The sequence below is a fragment of the Bactrocera oleae genome, chromosome 6, assembly GCF_042242935.1.
Source record: "Bactrocera oleae isolate idBacOlea1 chromosome 6, idBacOlea1, whole genome shotgun sequence".
NCBI lineage: Eukaryota > Metazoa > Arthropoda > Insecta > Diptera > Tephritidae > Bactrocera > Bactrocera oleae.
In genome coordinates this window covers 704,409-722,535 of record NC_091540.1, presented here as the reverse complement: position 1 = coordinate 722,535, position 18,127 = coordinate 704,409, and the positions used below count along the sequence as shown (strand labels likewise).

Below are 18,127 nucleotides of genomic sequence, written 5' to 3'. Positions count from 1 at the left end.
TAGTTGGAGGAATGAGGCGCCTCATGCGGAAATGAGTTTGTGTCTATTAATGTTCCAAACTACTGTAAGCAATAATGACAGCTGGAAAGGAAGGAAACTAGAAGAAGCACTGAAAATGTGTTAGAAGGGAGGGAGTGTTTTTATTACTGACTGATTATACTTACTGGAAAATAAATCAATATTTGAGTCCAAGTTGTACTTATTCAAAAAAATTTAGAGAAAAAGGTTGGAGAAAACATAAGAGGAGAGGAGGGCGATAAAAAGTTAAGACTACGACTTCATGATAAAAAGTTTACAAATAAAAGCTCTATTTTAAATGCTAAAATTAAATCTGAAGCACTAAAATTGTTGCACTACTAAAGTGAAGTACATAACCTCACTCACTATTTTCTCATTAATCACTTTCATACCGGTGTGGTCAGTTAAAATTGTGTTTGCCTCCAGCAAAGTGTTACTTACTGATAAGCGAAAGAAAAAAGTAGTAAAAAAGCTAACCGGCAGGCATACCACGCTTCATTGAATTATTTTACTCTCCCTCCCTCTCACTAACACAAGTGTTAATTTACGCTTTTTAAAAAAAGAAAGAGTTATAACTTTGCTTTAGTGTTTGTTGCTGTTAAAGTCACTTTATTGTTGCATTTGCCACTGTCGCTATTGTTGTTGTTGTGTTTTATATTTAATTTATGGAAGTACTACCCATGCCACTGGGTAGTAATCAATCATTGTCAATTTTGTCAAACCCAAAGTAGGTTTTTTCCAACAACAAACATTAATCTATATGTATGTATGTGTATGTGTGTGTGAGTGCGTTTGTATGCGTGCATTAATGTTCAGTTTTGTATCCGAAAGTGCCAATAGTGGATTTATAAATAAATATAAACTTGTGGGTAAACAACGATAAAAGTGCAACAACAACACTAACAATTAGTTAGTAGCCGAGGAGCAAACAATGAAATTATGGCATACAAAATAACGGTTAAGCTATTCATAAAATTTCAGCACTCTTCGATGTTTCGTTTCATACACTTCGGCTGTACCCAGAAGACATAAAAGAACGTGTGGAAAAATATATACTCGTATGTATTTTCTGGTTTGAAGATTTTTAATTAGATAACTTACCTTTACCTTAGTACTGACTTCTAAGGATCTTTCAGAATTGGTGCCTGGTACACAAAGAGCTTTTCCAGTTTTTGTTTGCTTTTGTTGGACAAATGGGGTCCAGATATTTACCGGATGACTACTCTGTCATCAGAGTACCTAAAAAACTATCCTCAATATGTAAACTAAAAAAAGGAGCTCATAATCTTAAACGTTCCAAATATTTTGGTTGCGCAAGTTTCTCATTTCCAGAATTAGTGATTGTGTTGAGTTACGAATTTGTTGAAACCATGATTATATGCTCACACTAAGTGGGGCTCAAAACTCCTTCTTTATTTTTCTTCTTTTCATCGGAATTGACAATCACTTCAGAAAACTTTTAAAAGGGGTCGTCGGAATTAAATTTTTCTGCTATGATAAAAGTTTCTTCTGCATTGAAAGTAGACTTCAGCTGCTGCATACATTCAAAATCTTGACTTAAACTATATAAAGCATTAGTAAATGACGGATTGGTGTTTCTTAATACGAAAATTGTTTGCTGGGTTACATTTCCTTTACTAACACTAGTTGGCAGGCGCGAGGCTTATTTTATAACAATAGCAAAATCAAACTTTTGTCCCTAAAAACCTTTTAATAGCTGCAAGTTTTGTCGGCGACTACAAGTGGGTGCGGTGAGGTAAAACGTCGTGGCAGCCGAACAATGAAACGACACTGATTTCGAATGAAGTTAAGTGCTTATTTGTTTAGGATGGAGGTGATGAAATGGATTGTGAAACTGGTTGACATTCGATATAGAGAAGTAGTTAAGTAGGCATGCCACTGGCGCTTATCAACAATGAAACAAAATTAACTACAGCAATGGAATGTCTGATAAATTCAATAAACCGAGCAAATCAACAACAACAAATGTTAAGCCAAAGCGAGTGCTTGACGAGCATATTAAAGCTTAAATTTAAGACTTATTATTATGAATTTATACTTGTGTATATAGGTATATGTGTATGGGTGCATGTAGTATTTATATAATCCCTTTAAAAGCATTTAGAAATGTTTACAAATCAAATCTGACGACGCCAGATTTACAAAACTCCAACTAAAACAAAAGTAAATGAAATTGTCAAGGATTTTAATTAGACATTTTTGCCGTCTGAGTCGCTACTTATCCGTCGCAGCATTGTGTGAAGGCCACAAAAGTTAACTAACACACTGAGACCAACCACTGAGCGCCTAGAAATTTAGCTTGACTTGCCTGCCACACACACACAGTGTAACAGTACTTTGTGGGTGAGTCGGAGTCAGTGAAATTCATATTTGAAAGGCTTATGATAAACAAGCTTACTAAAAGCGGTCAGCAGGAGTGGTGTAGTCTTGCAGTCTAGTACGGCTGCCGACTTAGCGCTGCGTTGAGAGTTTGTGGCGCGTGGCTGCAACATTATGTCAACTGTAAATGGGATCTGGAGCGCGATATTCGCAATGGCGAATAGTTTTTAATTACAGCGTAGACTACAGAAACGTACTTATTCTTTAAAGGGAAGAAGTAAAAGGAAGAAATGAGCCGCTAAGAAATGGTTTTGAAAGGATTGGGTTATGTAGATGAAGTTAGCAAAAAAGAGAAGATGAAGGCAGAATAGCCAAAAAGGCAAAAATAGAATACACATAAAGCAGATAGCTTAATCCAAAGTAGGAAATACAAAAAGCTGTACAACAAATAGTTGCGAAAATAGTACTGTTATTGGATAATAGGTTGCTAAAAGGTTATTATTTCAGCAATTAATGCAATTTATTTCATAATTAATCACTATATAATTCATTTTAAATAATTGTATTCGAGCAAATAGCAGAAGTAGCTCAGAAAGTTAAAGTTCTTCAAGAAAGTATCACTTATATAAATAAACACACGGACTAAAGAACTTTGCTTAGATTAGATTAGGTAAATAGGAGGAATCGTAAGGTCACGAATAATCCCACTTGGACTGCCTGTCCGTTGTGATGCCCAGAGCTCCTAAGTGCGGATCAAAAAGACCGTCGCATATCTACAAAGCGACTGGAGCCACCCGGCTAATAACTACTCCAGCCAATACTCTGTGCTGGATACAATTGTGAACAAATTCGTTTCCAACTCGTACACACATATTTGAGGATACAATTAAGTATAAATTAATCCCACACACACATATTTTATGGTTGAATTGGTGACTGGTACGTAAAAGCTTCTAAATCATTTCTTTTTCTTTTTTAGACTGGACAGTTCGTTTTATATAAAAAGTGTCATTAGTCACACTATTTCGTAGTATGTACATTTTTTTGGTTGAATATAGATTTTCACCACTGTTTTGAAATTTCTTCCCAGAATGAAATATTTTTTTTTTTTACTGTTCTTCGACTTTTTTCTCGAGATGGAGTATTGATTTTCACTCTTCTTAAAATTTTTCTCAGGCTTGAATTTTAATTTTCACCACTGTTCTAAATCATGCGTTTTATACTCAACTCTTGCCGCTATTAAGCAAAAACGCCTAAAATTACCTAAAATTCTTTACACTATTCGAAGAGTATAAACTTGAAAAATATTGAAGAAACTTCTTGATAGTCGACGAGGGTGATCTCAATTAAAACATTTTGAATCTTTTTGCAAGTAAAAGAGACACTTGTAATTTATTGCTAGTTCTCTCTACAGCAATACCTAGTCATGCACTAGAACCACTATCAAAATCAAAAAGTTGTATTTCTGTTAAAAAATAGATTAGTTATAAGCTTATGGTATATGAGGGACTTACGAACAGATTCACTTTTTGAATTGTTTTTATTAAATCTTGGGGTCTAAAATGTAGAATATTTATATAACATTTACAAAAGTCACTAAATAAATAAACTATCAAGCAAAAGAAGACCAAATGAGCTTCATTGTTAAAATAAAATAAAATTAAATTGACACATATGTTATTTTGAGAGGATACACAGCATAATAGAGAGTGCCTACACTCACAAAAAGGTTTTGCTTGGGAGCACAGAACGAAGAAGAATAAAAATAAATGAAGTAAATCAAATTCGCAGAATTCTTGAAAGCATTTTCAATTACTCGTACTTGTATTTGGCAGCACACACTGCTCGCTATTGTCATTGCACTAGCTGGCAGACCGACACTCTCCACAATAACAATTGACGAAGAATGTGTGAACTTCTGGAATTGTGGGAGCGAAATTTGTGACAATTTATTGCGTATTATGGCATTTTATTTAATTTCGAATCAAAGCGGAATAATTTGCGTGGGTAAACAGGCACTAAAACTCAATTTAGAGAGTTAACCAAAGTGATGCCCATGAGCCTATAAGTGTGGACTGTGTATTTAGAGATTTTACTTGTATTTATGTTCGTTGATATGTATAGTATACGAGTATATGCTGGTATATAAAACATTATTCTATCAATTTAATTTATTTATTCTTGCTCCGCTGGCATGCTTTTTGGGGTTTATAAAACTTGCGAAGACATCATGTGACAACAGTTTGAGTGTTGAATAAATTGTTGAACGAAGAACATTACGGACATATGTGTTAAATAAATTAGTTAGCCAGTACTAGGAAGGATCCCTCAAACTAGCATTATATTATATTTTGTATATGATCCATGCCTTGAGAAAAGATCACAACTTGGAAGAGATAAAATAATTATGTCACTTAATAGGCAACGCGTTTAAAATGAGAATATTTTTGTAGTTTATGGGAACAGTTTTTCTATTCTAACTTTATGATAATAATACATTTTAAGTTAAGTGCTATTTACTGCGTTTTTTATAACTAGTGCAAGCAATTTATTCATGTTTGAGAACACTTTGAATTTGTTTATCGTGTATTTATTATTCCTATTCTAATATGTTATATTATTAAAATTATTTTTCTATTTCTATAAATACATTCCTTTACTTTTTTACAGTTTTTTTACAGTCCAGATCAACCATTCAGATTTTCAATTGTTTCCTTTTTCATCTTTTCTGTTTTGGCGCTCATTATGCACCATCATATGCTCATACTGCCAAAATTTCCACTTGCTGGCATGCAACACAAATTGTTGCTGTTTTTGTTATCATGCCATAAAATTCATTTTATATCTGCAATAATACTTCCATAGAGAATTTTCGGCTGATAAGCTTACGCAAGCAGCAGTGGCTTTGCTGTCAACGTTACGCACTTTTCACACTCACTATGCATAGCTCGCCCTTATTTACGCATACAACGAGGCGAGTAGTCAATTGTCTGCTCACAGCTGCTCCTGCAGTTGTGTTGTGCCTGCCAACCAGTCGAACAGCTCGTCCAGATTGTCGGTGCACAAAATGTGTCACTTGCCATTTGAGTAAGCGCCAAGTAGCAGCACAACAATAACAACAGCCCAGAACTAAAAAAGCTATAAAGTCTATAGTGGACGCCAGCGGCTATGGAAAAGCAAGCATGTGTGGCTGTGAGTGTGCCTCTTTGTGTTTTTGTGTGTGTCTGTGTGGCAGCGAAATGCCACTTGATACATGAAGATAAGTCATTTTTATGTGACACTTTGCTTTAAATATTTCACATTTGCGGCCATTTGCAATTTTCCACACTTACTGCCGGTCGCACATGTTTTGTGTATATTTGTATATATATATATATAGATATGTGTGTGTTATCTGTTTTGCTGGCGGCGCTTTTTTTGTATGCGAAATTTCGCTACGCTTTTCTGTGTGTGTGTGGGTGCGCCGCCATTCACGTCCATTTGTTGAGATTTGGCACTCACCACTCATCGCTCGCTTTTCGCCTGCGTTTTCTCCGCTCTTTCGCCGGTCTACAGGGCATATTTTTGGGGGCCAAAACGCTTCAAGTAGTTAAGACAAGTGGTTGTAATCATAAAAATGCGAAAATTGCACAAGTGTCAGTAGAGAATAAATGTGAGTGGTCGCAGCGAAGGCGGGGGAAAATAGTCACAATCGACTGGCTGCCGGCTTGTACATATGTATGTATGTATATATGTATACCGCTTGCTTGATGCCTTGTGGGATTCCGCATTTTTGTAGGCCCATAAAAATGTGAATGACACTTAGAGGATATTTGGTTTGCGCTGTAGGCAAAAAAGCGTGGGAAAGTCATGCGGCGAGGGAGTGCTACCATAGACTTGTTGGTGCTGTGTAGGAGGTTGCATAAATGGCGTATAGACACGAGAAATGTTGGCGCGTTGTAGGTTCGCGGAAATTTTATGATAGGCGAAATATTAGCGATAACTCTTCGAAAGCAATTTTCGCAATTGGAAAATAGAAAAAATTTCCCTAATTTATTGATGGTCATTAGGAAAGCAAATAATGGTGGGGAAATATGATTTTGCAACGAAATCTAAATGTTTATTTGCGAAAAATCATTTTGTTATAACGGAGAAGAATATGTAGTGGAATATACTTACGATTTCGGAAAGTTTACTCTGTGATAAAATTTTCAATGCATGAAAATTAAAAGTAACTGTATATGTATATATTTTTAAGTTTGTAGGAATAATTGATTTTTATCAAACGTTTTCCGTATTTTACTATAATATTATCTAAGTCGGTTATTCTTTAAATGACACCAAAACGGAAAAATAAATTTGGGGAACAGTTTGTCATGTGGTGAGAACATTTCTAAGCGAATAAGTGTTGCTTCTCGTTCAGAAAATGGTATTATGATCAATCAGTTTTTTGGTTTAAAGCATTCGGACTGGTGGGAACAGTTTTAAAAATATTAAAAACAATTTTAAATGTGAGAAAAATGGGTGGTTAATGAAAAATTTATCAATTTGTTGTAAACGTGGCTTTAATTTTCCATTTGTGAATGTAGAAGAAGGTTTTTTTTCAATGGCAGGGAGTTTGGAAACTTATTTATAGCTGAGTTTCTATTTGAATTTTCACAAATATTTTAACTTGTAGTTTTGCTTATTTTTTTTTTTAATAACAAACTTGATCCTTCGAAAGGTTGATGAAATGACAGTACACAGAAATATGTAGTATGTTATGAAAACCCTTGAATTTCAGCAGTATATAGAAGTATGTGCTATATATATCTTAGAACAATGATTTTGCAAGAATATTATTTATAAACATAAGTTAGTTTCTAACCCAAATATGAGTAGAAACTAAACAAGGATTTTGAGAACAGTTTTCAATAATTTGAGTACAGCTTTTATTAGTCATAAGGCTTCCCATTCAATAAAAACGCAACCGTTAAACAAACCCTTATTTTAGAGCATTCTAAAAGGTGGCAATAGCTGAAAAAAGAATTTTTTATTGCATATCAGAAACGAGTGAATGAAGAATTAGCTTTATTTATATATAATATTATTATATATATTTTTTTATTTATATAATAGTCAAGTATTGCTAACTTAGGCAAAAAAGTTTAAAGTTTTTAAAAAATGGTGTAAAAAATGCTTACAGCATGCCAACAGCAAAATTCCAATGTGCTTTTTAAAAGGAATTTCGCTATAACTATGCTGTAAAGAGTTGTTGAAAATTGATAATTTTATGCTTTGTATGAAAATATATTGAAAATAGTTTATATTGTCAACATTTACAAAAACAACCACCACTAGCGACAGCCATAACATAAAATAAGACTAATTAGTATCGATGTAATTGATCTAGCGCTGTTCAATGATTAATTGCCGTGGAAGTGCCATTTTAAGTATAGCAACAGTGTTGCCATGCATACAAAGCATTGCAATGCAGCTATGCAAATCAGGCCGCAGTTGTGTTGTAAATTAAAACGTCCGATTTATGAATATTAATTAAAAGTGGTTTAAATATTTACATAAAAAAATATTTTTTTTTTTATTGCTTTTTACAGGTTTCCATTTAATTTATTGCACTTAAAAATTTTAATGCAACACATATTTTTTTACTGTGCTGTTTAATTATTAAACGCCTCCTTTAGTCATCGCCAGTAATTAAACCAGTTTTTGCTACAAGTTGCACTTAAACTTGATGTTACGCGTTTCCAATAACCACTGGTACAAACCTTAAAATGTAAATTTTTGCAATCAAAAGCCTGCGGCAAAGCAACTTTGACATTTTTATATTACTTTTTTCTCTTTTTATTTGATACATAATAATTTATATTTAGCATAAGCGTACTTTTATTAAGTGACTAGTGTTTCGCTTAAAATGGGGCGCCTTTTAATTACTGAGCAATGTACACGAGTAGTTGCGAATATTGGCGCTTACATGATTTTTAGCGTAAATATGAGTAATAACAAAATTTGCTTGCGTAATACATTGTGGGGATATATATATAGATGTAAATAAGTCTCGATTTATATATGTATGTTATATTGATGTTTACTTCCGTGTGACGTAATAATTATATTTATGCCGAAACATAGCATAGGAAAAAATGGATAATGTGCTCAAAATCACCAAATTAACTAAATGGAAATATTATTTTTAACAAATTTAAACTGACAAAAATATAGTATTAACTAAAATAATAGTATGTATCTCAAAACTTAAATACTCAATTGAAATTTTGCTTAACAAATACGCACTCTTAGTAGAATTACTGCTGGACTTTTAACTCAAAACAGCCACACGCATATCGAAGAAATGATTATATTAAGCACCATCACTACTTTTCTCTGTAGACACGGCTCGTTTACACTCACTAACAACAACGCTCTTAACCCTTTCATAACCTGTAATGCATGCCTGCTCACACTTCATTAAGTGCCGTTGCTCTGCGGTGGATACTTATATGTGACTGAGTACGCAGTCACCTATTTCCATACTTATCGAACAAGTGCAACCAGACGCATTCACAACTGCGACCACAACTATATGCTATAGTGAAAAAAATTCAAACAAATATGCATGCTTGCACTTATGCAGATGCTTATAAGCATTTATACTTCCCTACACACCGACTTGCCTCCCTATTTAGTATATGGTTTAACGCTAGAATATATAGAGCAACACATTTGCAAAAGTATGCGCATTTGTTCCCACTGTTAACTAACACCTCTGGTATTTATTTTTGAATTCCATACAAGTTGCTTGTTGTTGTTGTATTTTTTATGTTTTTTTTTTGAAGTGGAAATATGCAAAAGAAATTCAAAACCATCCACAACACATGTCACATTGCAACATTCGCCGCAGTTGGCTGAATAACATGAATTCCATGAATCACGCGAGAGGGGGCATAAGCAACACAGCGCGCTGGAAAAATAAGTCAAGTGCGTACAGGTGAAGAATTCACGGATTATATTACATTCAACTGGTGACTAAAAGCTAACACAACTAGCGACGGCATCAGCGCCGAACGCTACGAGTGCGACGTATTTAGAACAAGCATCTCAACCGGCTTATGGTGCCAGCAGCCAAGAGCGGTGGAGTATACAATTTTGCGCGCCGCCTGCAACAGTTGGCCTTTTCGCTGTGCCATTTGTATTTTTTGTTGTATCTTTTGGTATTTCTAGGTAATTTGAGCTCTTGCTCGATACTTTCTGCACGGCTGTTGCTTCGACACCTCTTCTTGACGCTTAAATAGAGCGTGTTGGTAAAGGCTATACGAGTTGGTGTTGCCGATGCTGGAGTTAGAGTTGCGCACACGAAATTTATGTCAAATAAAATGTTGGAAATTAAAAAAAAAAACTTTTTAATATATATATATTTTTTTAATTTCTCAAGTATCGCTCGCAAATATATAGGTTAGCCCTTGTTTGCTTATGTTAAAAGGCTTAGCTAGCTTATGAGCTCCACTAGCATAGAGGAGCCTTATGGGAAAATATTTTAATTGGTGCCCTTTTAGCTGTACCGCTGAGAACGAGCTGAGCGCGCCACAATGTTTCTCGTTTTCTAACAGAATATTTCGTTGTATTTTCAAGGTAAATTTAACATTGGTAAACATTTCGCTTCGAGAACATATATTAGCCTTGTGTGTCATGAACCAACTACTTACTAAATGACAAGTAAGTTCAAAGAATTTCACTTATTCAGTTTTTCCATATAAGTAGTAGGGTCAGGTTGGGAGAATTCCAAATTTTTAGTTAGTTCAGCTTTGAGAAGGCCTTAAGCGGTGAAGCATGCATACTATAGAGTTCAATTTTATTGATAAGTAATTATCTTATCAGTTCACTATAGGAGTGGCTCCGCCCACTTTGATGGAAGATTTCATATTTCTAAAACTGCTTGTCAAATCTGATATATACAATATCAATAAAACTCTCTTAATATATTTTGAATATCAGCTAATTTCTAAATATTTCTAACGTCTAGTTTTTAAATAATGTAGTTTTGAATTTTATTAGTAATTAATTTATTAATTTATTTTAATTCTATAAACTTTCTATTTACCCACACTTGGCCTCAATTAAGAACCTCATAAATGCATCTAAAGCTTTCCAGTCCTCAAAATTGAAAACCACATCTTAATCATGAATCGTATTTTCGTGCGACACCCACGCTTGAATTATCACGTCAATAACAACAATAACAACAAAAAAAGCATAACAGTGACATCAACATTAACCATTAACCGCAATAACAACAAGTCATAACAGCAAGCGTGTAATAAACACAGCTATAATCCGTTGCAGCAACTACAACAAATACATAGACACACACACATATCCAGTTCCATTTATCGCGGCTTACAATAATATTTATAAGCCAAACGAGCTGCACACTTGTCAATTAATGCGGCGAATTGAAATCAAAACAAATCCACAATCAATAACAACATAACACACCTCGTAAAATACGCCGAACCGATTGGAATATGAGTGCTTGAGTGCGGTATGCAAGCGGGGTGGCAACAATGGAACTGTTTTCATTGTGACAAGGCAATGTTATTATTATTGCTTATGGTTTTTTGTTTTGTTGTTGTAAGTGATTATTTGTTGGTTACGACTTACAGGCGAGAATTTCGTGTTTTGTGGCTTACTGACAAATAGCTGTTATGTGTGTATGTGTGCCTAAGCCGCTAGTGTTGACTTAAGTCGCGGCTTGCCAGCCGAATCACGTGTGATTTGACCATAACAACAAAAAAACAACAACAGCTGCATGCTGACGGCAGATTTAGCAACGAACTCGTAACAGAAATAAAACGGTCGTAAAAGAAAGCCGCGCTTAAGCTCCAACGTACGGTGAGTCCTCAATATTTTGCAGCTCTTTGCATTTGCTTATTTGCAGCTTCGTACTCAAGTTAGCTTTGCAGTCTGTCAACTGTCTGTCTGACTCTGGATTCAGCTCTTCACTCACACGTCTCGCGTATCAACACTTAAGCTGCTTACCGCCGGCTCTGAAGGCGACGCCACCGAATGTAAAGCACGCTCATTTCGTTGACTCTTAACGATCGGCAAAAGTAGTAAGAGCATTAAAATTAAAGAAGCTCGAAAAATGGTAAACCCAAATAAAATTTCTTAAGCTCAAGGAGGTCAATAAAATGTCACTAATTATTGAAATTGTACTTTTTTCACAAGATACAGTTTGACTTTTGCTCTAGGGCTATGTACTTTCAAATATATATATATACTTGTATATATTCCTTATATTTCTGGCGTTAGACTTCTTGTTTGGGTGAAAAAAACAAATCCTGTGGAGTTCTATGTATCTTTCTTATACACGGTAGTCCGGTAACTTCACCTCTGTAGCGCTAGTCTTTTGCAAGCTTATGGTTCCAGAAGTTCAGTTGGTTTCTATTTAATGGCTCAGGAGCTTAGCTGAAATATCTGCAGATTTTAAATTTGTATTTCGATTAATAATAAGGTTAGCTGCTTTTTTCACTGCTCGGAAGCCAGTGTGTCTAACTCTGTATTAGTAAAATATTTAATTAAAACTATATCTTCTACAATATGCGAACCTCAGTATAACGTAACGGATCTTCGAGTTGTCAAGTACGCTAAACTTATTATATTTTAGTCTTATTACGTCACTTTTATGATGGGATCCCTAGGCTTTATTCAGCCGAAGTTAACTTTTTTTCTTGATTTTTTCTAATTTAAATTCTTTCTACTAATTTTGCGAACAAAATCTTTTAAATAGAACCAATCACTTTTGAGAAAATTTTGAGTCACAACCTAGAACAAAATGACAGTTTTCATTATTTTGGCTGCTAACATTATGGGCCGAGGTCAAAATTTCGTTTACTGTATTGAAAATAATCCCAGTTGTGTTAGTATTGTCATTATGTACCCCTTATTGCATCTAACTCCTCCTTTAATTTATTTACTCTTCTATGGTTCTTTCACATCTATGGTTTCTGGGTTTTTGAAAAACTATTTTTCTATTAGTGTTTCTCAAAGGCAAACTTTTAATTTTCAATTCTTCTATCTTCATATTCAATACTTCTATCTTAAAACAACCGGTTTCCTACGAGAGATCTGTAGTTCCAGTATTAAAGTGAAATAAAGTCAGTGCAAGGCATATTGTGTTCTCAGGCATAAATGTAACTGTTCATCTTTACGAATTTTAGTCGACCGGTCAATTATTATATTTAACTAGTAAAAAGTGTATTGCTGACAGTGGTATTTGAAATTATTATATCAACTAGTTGTGGCATACTCTGCACAACGTTGCTCCATTCAACGCCTGAGGGTCTTCCGGCCACAGTGCTAATAAGTGTTTATACAACTGTGAAAGCAATTAAAGAATGTGAAAATTTTCTCACATCAATCAAAAGGAAATCCCTATAGAATTCAAGTTGAAACTAGAGAAACACTACAAACGACAGCTGCATGCAACAACTCGGTAGCAACAACAGCTGGAAGTTGCCACACTTGAGCAACTTCAAATGCCAACGTCAACACAATTCCAAAACAAAAAGTACAGCAAGAAAAACTATAATTTAACTTATAATCAGGAACCATCAGTCATCAGCAATAGCAATAGCAACACCGAGCACATCACGCTGCTTTTGAGGTTGTCTGCAAGTGCCACAACACCAGCACCCTCAGCTCTGGGAGATATGCAAAAAAAACAAAGTAGAGTCACACAGCCACTCATTGACATTCACCGCTTCAGACACCCACATGCATACCTATTTATAATATAACAACAACTACAACGCATTGCAGTCATTCGCAACCTTTCACTTAGCCCATCCTCAGCTCCGCAGCTTTCGCCGCCAACAACAACTATTGCACTTCAACTGTTGAGTGTCACTCAATGTCATGCATTGAGCTGGCGGGTGTGTGTGTGTGTGTCGTTCAAGTGCATTTGATTGCAACAAGTGTTCGCATAACAACAAAAAAAACTTACCAATGCTTGCAAATTAAATTATCAACTATAAATACTTATGGTCGGATATTAACATTTATTTATTTATTTGTGTGGGTTTATTTGCATACGGTGGGGCATAGGTATGTGTGCGGTGATGTGGCACGCCGCTCGTTGCATTTCATTACCACACCATAGTTTTGCGTTGCATCATTGGGAATGCACATTCATTTGCATAAACACAATGAGTTTTTCGTTATTATTTTTTTTACGATTTCATATTTTTGTAAATAAATTCATGAATAATGGAATGAGCGAAAATCGTTTAAATTTACAGGAATTTAATTCTCAGTATATTCGGTAAAAATTCACAACTAAGTGGAGTAAGAGCATGATTGGGAAGTAGTGAATCCACTTAAAACGTATTCAAATCTTTTTGATGTATAAAGTCTAGTACGTTAGAGCTGGGTTATGCGGTCGATCCTCACAGTGAATCGATCATAAGACACTAACATATAGACAAAACGATTTGATCCTATAAGATATTTTCACGAAATTTAACACAGATTACCACAATCTTCAAAGAAATTGTTCAGATCGGACTAATACAGCAGATAGCTGTCATACAGACTGATCCATCAAAATCAAGATAAAAAAATTTTTATACTCTCTTATAATGAAAAAAATATTCCTGTGATTGGTATTATAGCTTCGTAAACCCGAAGTTAACAATTTTTTTGCAGCAGCAAGAATTATTCTTAAAAACATAGAGTCACTGTGATTCTCATTTATTCTCTTTTGTAATACAATTTAAACTCTATTAACTACGTTTTAATATTATTGATTTAATCATAATTATTTTCTTTATTTAATCAATAATTACAAATTTATAATTGAATTTTGTTTTCTTGCTTTTTCATTGCAGCATAAAAACTTTAACAACGCGTGAAAATCAGCTCCATCCAATACAAATAATTTGGTAAGTCAATTAAAATTGCATAAATTCTGATTCCACAAATAAATTGCCTATTTTAGCATAAATATTTTAAGCACACGCAGGTTCGATGCATATTCTAATCCATACAGCCAACCGCGGTGTACCACAGCGTATGCGCAACATTTAGAAACCCACAAACAAACTCACATAGTTATATATTTCGCAATAATGTGAATCACAGAAATCACCAACAATTAACTATTCAATTGCGACATTGACCAATCACTAATTTTCATAAAAGATTAGCATTTGGTCGGCAACATTTAGCAGCAATCAAAATAATGAAAATCCATGCAATATTTAGCATTTATTAATTTATCGCACACCATTGCGCGATTGGTTGGTGGCTGGCTGCCACTGATTGCAGCAAACATGCGGCACGAGTTTGCTAATTAGTTTTCTCAAACTGCTGTGGAACATGAAAAATGCATTAAAAATTGTTGTTGCATGCAAAATTTCCGATTAATAGCAAATATTGGTAAATACTGTGTCCGATGTAATAAAATTACTAGCAATAAAAAATTTTAAATAAAATTGAAAAAAAAAAACAGTTAAATATGCAACCGGTTTGCAGTCTCAGCTACGATAGTTTAAATAGTTTGCAACATATGCAATCAACCCACTGTATTTGTTGCACATGACCACACAATTTAAAAATGTTCGCTGCACTAAATAATTGGTCAATAAAAAGCGGTAATATGTTGTCAACAGCGGCTTAGATGAGTGCCAGCAGGCTTATTAAGCTTTTGGCTCACGTACAAGCTTAAATATCTGATGGTTTGGTTCATAACTGGAATGGTAAAATCACTCACAACAGCTGGCATATTAATGAAACCCGTGAAAATTTCGATTTTATACAGTGAATAGCCTGTGGAATCCCAAATTTTCTTTAACTTGTTTCAAATTATATATTTTACTATAGATGATAAGGAGTTCTCCCAGATGAGTGGTTTTTGTAAAGACTAAGTTTTTTGTAATTCACAATATCAAATAATATATTTTGAAATATTTATTTATTTTAACTTTCGTTCCAATATTCATGGAAGAATATTTTTTGAAGCAGCACTCTCAGCTGTTACTATCTATCTGTATATACGCGAACTAGTTACTCAGTTTTTAAGATATCGATCTGAAATTTTGCTCCCGTCCTTTTCTCCCTAAGAAGCTGCTAATATAGCTATTATACAATCTGAAGATTGGTCAAGTCCTTATATGGGAAACGTATTTGGTGAGTAATAAACCTTGACAACTTCTTATCCCAAAGCCAAGCGAAGCATATATATTAAAGAAATCAGCAGGAATCTTTTTTTATATCCTATATCTTGCACTGGATCATAGGGCCTCGAACCCTAGGGAATCTATACATTAGACAAATGTTTCTAGCTAAAGAATTTTTGCACTACTCTCTCTATCTCTCAATTTTGAGATTCATTTTAAAAAATTGCCAATCAGAGTATTAAAATGTATCTCGAGTTTGAGGTGAGATCTTTGAGAAAAGACCAAACAACTTTACCAAGCTAAATTATAATATCATAAATACATTAAAAATTATAAACACTCAGAGCGGGTCAATGCACCTCTGCTCATACACTTTGCACAGCTGGTTCCGCCATATATCATAGTACGCAAGCAAATAGCGTGAAAAAATCTGTGGGTGTGAAAGCATGAAATTGCCATTTTACGGCCAACAGTACAGCTGCGTGCCAAATCCTATCGCACCCGCTATAATACGACCTTGTCTACACCAACGCCGCCACAGACGAGACGCATCGGCAGCGCGCAGCAGCAGCGTTGCCACTTTTTGTTGGTTGACTGGTTTTTCGCAAACCAAATGTGTTTTAATTTCAGTCGCACTTTTGTAGTTAGCTAGTTTGGCTGCTTAACAAATTAAATAGATGTGTCTTTTTTGCATTTCATTTTGTTATCCACTGCGAAGGCTTCTGCAATGCCACTACTTATGCGGCTGATGCGTTCTAAGCCCTTTCGCCGAACACCTTTAATTGGTTTAATGCATCAGACGGTGACACGCACCACACAATGAGCTGGTCGTCAAGCCAAATACAATGTCTGATGTGACATACGTAGCTCTTATACTGCTAGTTGGATTCATGGCGGAACCAGTGCACTTTAGTAGCAGCTTTAGTGAGAGCTTAATAGTGGTATTTTCACGGGCTTAATACAGAATTAGTAACTATTTAATGGTGTTAACTCACAGAGGCAATTATATTTAACATTAAGTTCAGTTCTCAATATTTTATTGTTGGGTGGAATTTAGTGAAGTTCTGGACTGCTTTGATAGTCAAAAATTTAGTTTTTTCTTAATAAATACACGAAACTGTTTCACAACTTTTTAGTTGCAAAAAAGGGGAAATGAAGAGCGTATCCTAAAGGGATTGAAAGAATGTTGTTGGCCTCGAAAATGCTGCTGAAAACACAAATAAGCGTAAGAGATAATCGAATCACAACAAATTTCCTCAGAAATCTTATTCAAAATCTTTTCAATGCTAAAAAAAGGCAATAGCAGCAGCAATATATGTTTTTCGCCTCAATTCACAATCATTTTCAGACACTTATTGAAATTCCGAAATAAAAATAGTTTGCGGAAACGATTATCAGCTGTCGCCACAAAAGCTTTTATGGCATTACTTTCGAAACTGGTAGTCTCCGCATTATTTTGCCATTTTAGCGTATTTTGGAAGGCACGTACACCATTCGCGCAACCACTTCATAATACCAATAATAATAATAACAACACACGCAATAATAATGAAGTGGCAAGTGCAGCAGCAAGTGGTGGCAGACAAGCAGGCTTTTGCATATTCATACGGTTAAAGCTTAAACGATGCGGCTCGTTGGCCAAAACACTTGCGAGCTTATAGTCAAGCGAAAAGCGGCAGACACGCGCGCACTGTAAATGGACAGAGCGACACAGGCGAAGCGTGTGCTCATGTGGCCACTCACTTATGCAACCATTATATTGCCGCGCACATTTCGCTAACCAGCCACAATAGCTTACAATTGCAAGGATAATCGCATGCCGCCACTAAAATGTTGTGTCTGCTTTGCATGTTTTGCTCAGCACACACACACACGCGCGCGAACTGCTTCTAAGCGACGTTTAGTTCATGAATTTTGAATAACAAAAATGCTGATGACTACTGCCAATTGCCTGCCAACTGCTATTACAATTGCCATTTACGACACGAATTCCTGCAGTTCCGTTGCTCCTTTGCTCCTTTCTGATTCTCTTTACTCTGCGCTTGCCACCGATTGTTGCTTATGCCACCCGTCCACCCGCCGCACGGACTAATGCAATAAAAGCAAAACGTTGCTGCATTAAGAATGCGTGGGTTTGCCCAACAAACACAAAGGCAAATGAGCATAATCGCTTACAATTGCCAACAACAACAAATAAAAAGTCAGCACAATAACAGGAATGGCATATAATATGTGGATTAGACACAACTACTGACAGAGGCTTCATTATATTCATAACGATTGTCTGGAGAGAAATTGCCGCAAATTAAGTTAAAGATCAAAACTTTCGGTATAAAGAGCTCTCGAGGAAATATTATGAGATATAAACTTATGCTACTGCAACATCGGACTTCAGTAACAGTTTTTCGTTGCTTACCTTTCATTTCTTCTTTCTAAACATTAAAAACTCATTTATGACTAAGTAAGATACCTCAATATGCTGGATCTCATTCTAAATGTAATATTAGATGCACTCAATGGTATTGGCTATTTCGTTGCCAATCAATTTAATAACTTTAAAGGACATTTTTTAAATTTTTCTCCCTTTCTCTGCTCTCACATCGAACCAGAGTTAATAA

At 35.0% G+C, this 18,127-nt stretch overlaps 1 non-coding gene across 5 annotated transcripts in view; it reads left to right on the top strand.

Annotated features, from left to right (window-relative positions):
• The window catches only part of LOC106623502 (uncharacterized), a 151,678-nt gene that overhangs the window by 30,897 nt on the left and 102,654 nt on the right, over positions 1-18,127 (top strand). For all 5 annotated transcript variants that reach the window (XR_011397092.1, XR_011397091.1, XR_011397088.1 and 2 more), the window contains exon 3: positions 14,220-14,273. This is a non-coding gene — a transcript (uncharacterized protein). The remainder of the gene's footprint in view (positions 1-14,219; positions 14,274-18,127) is intronic.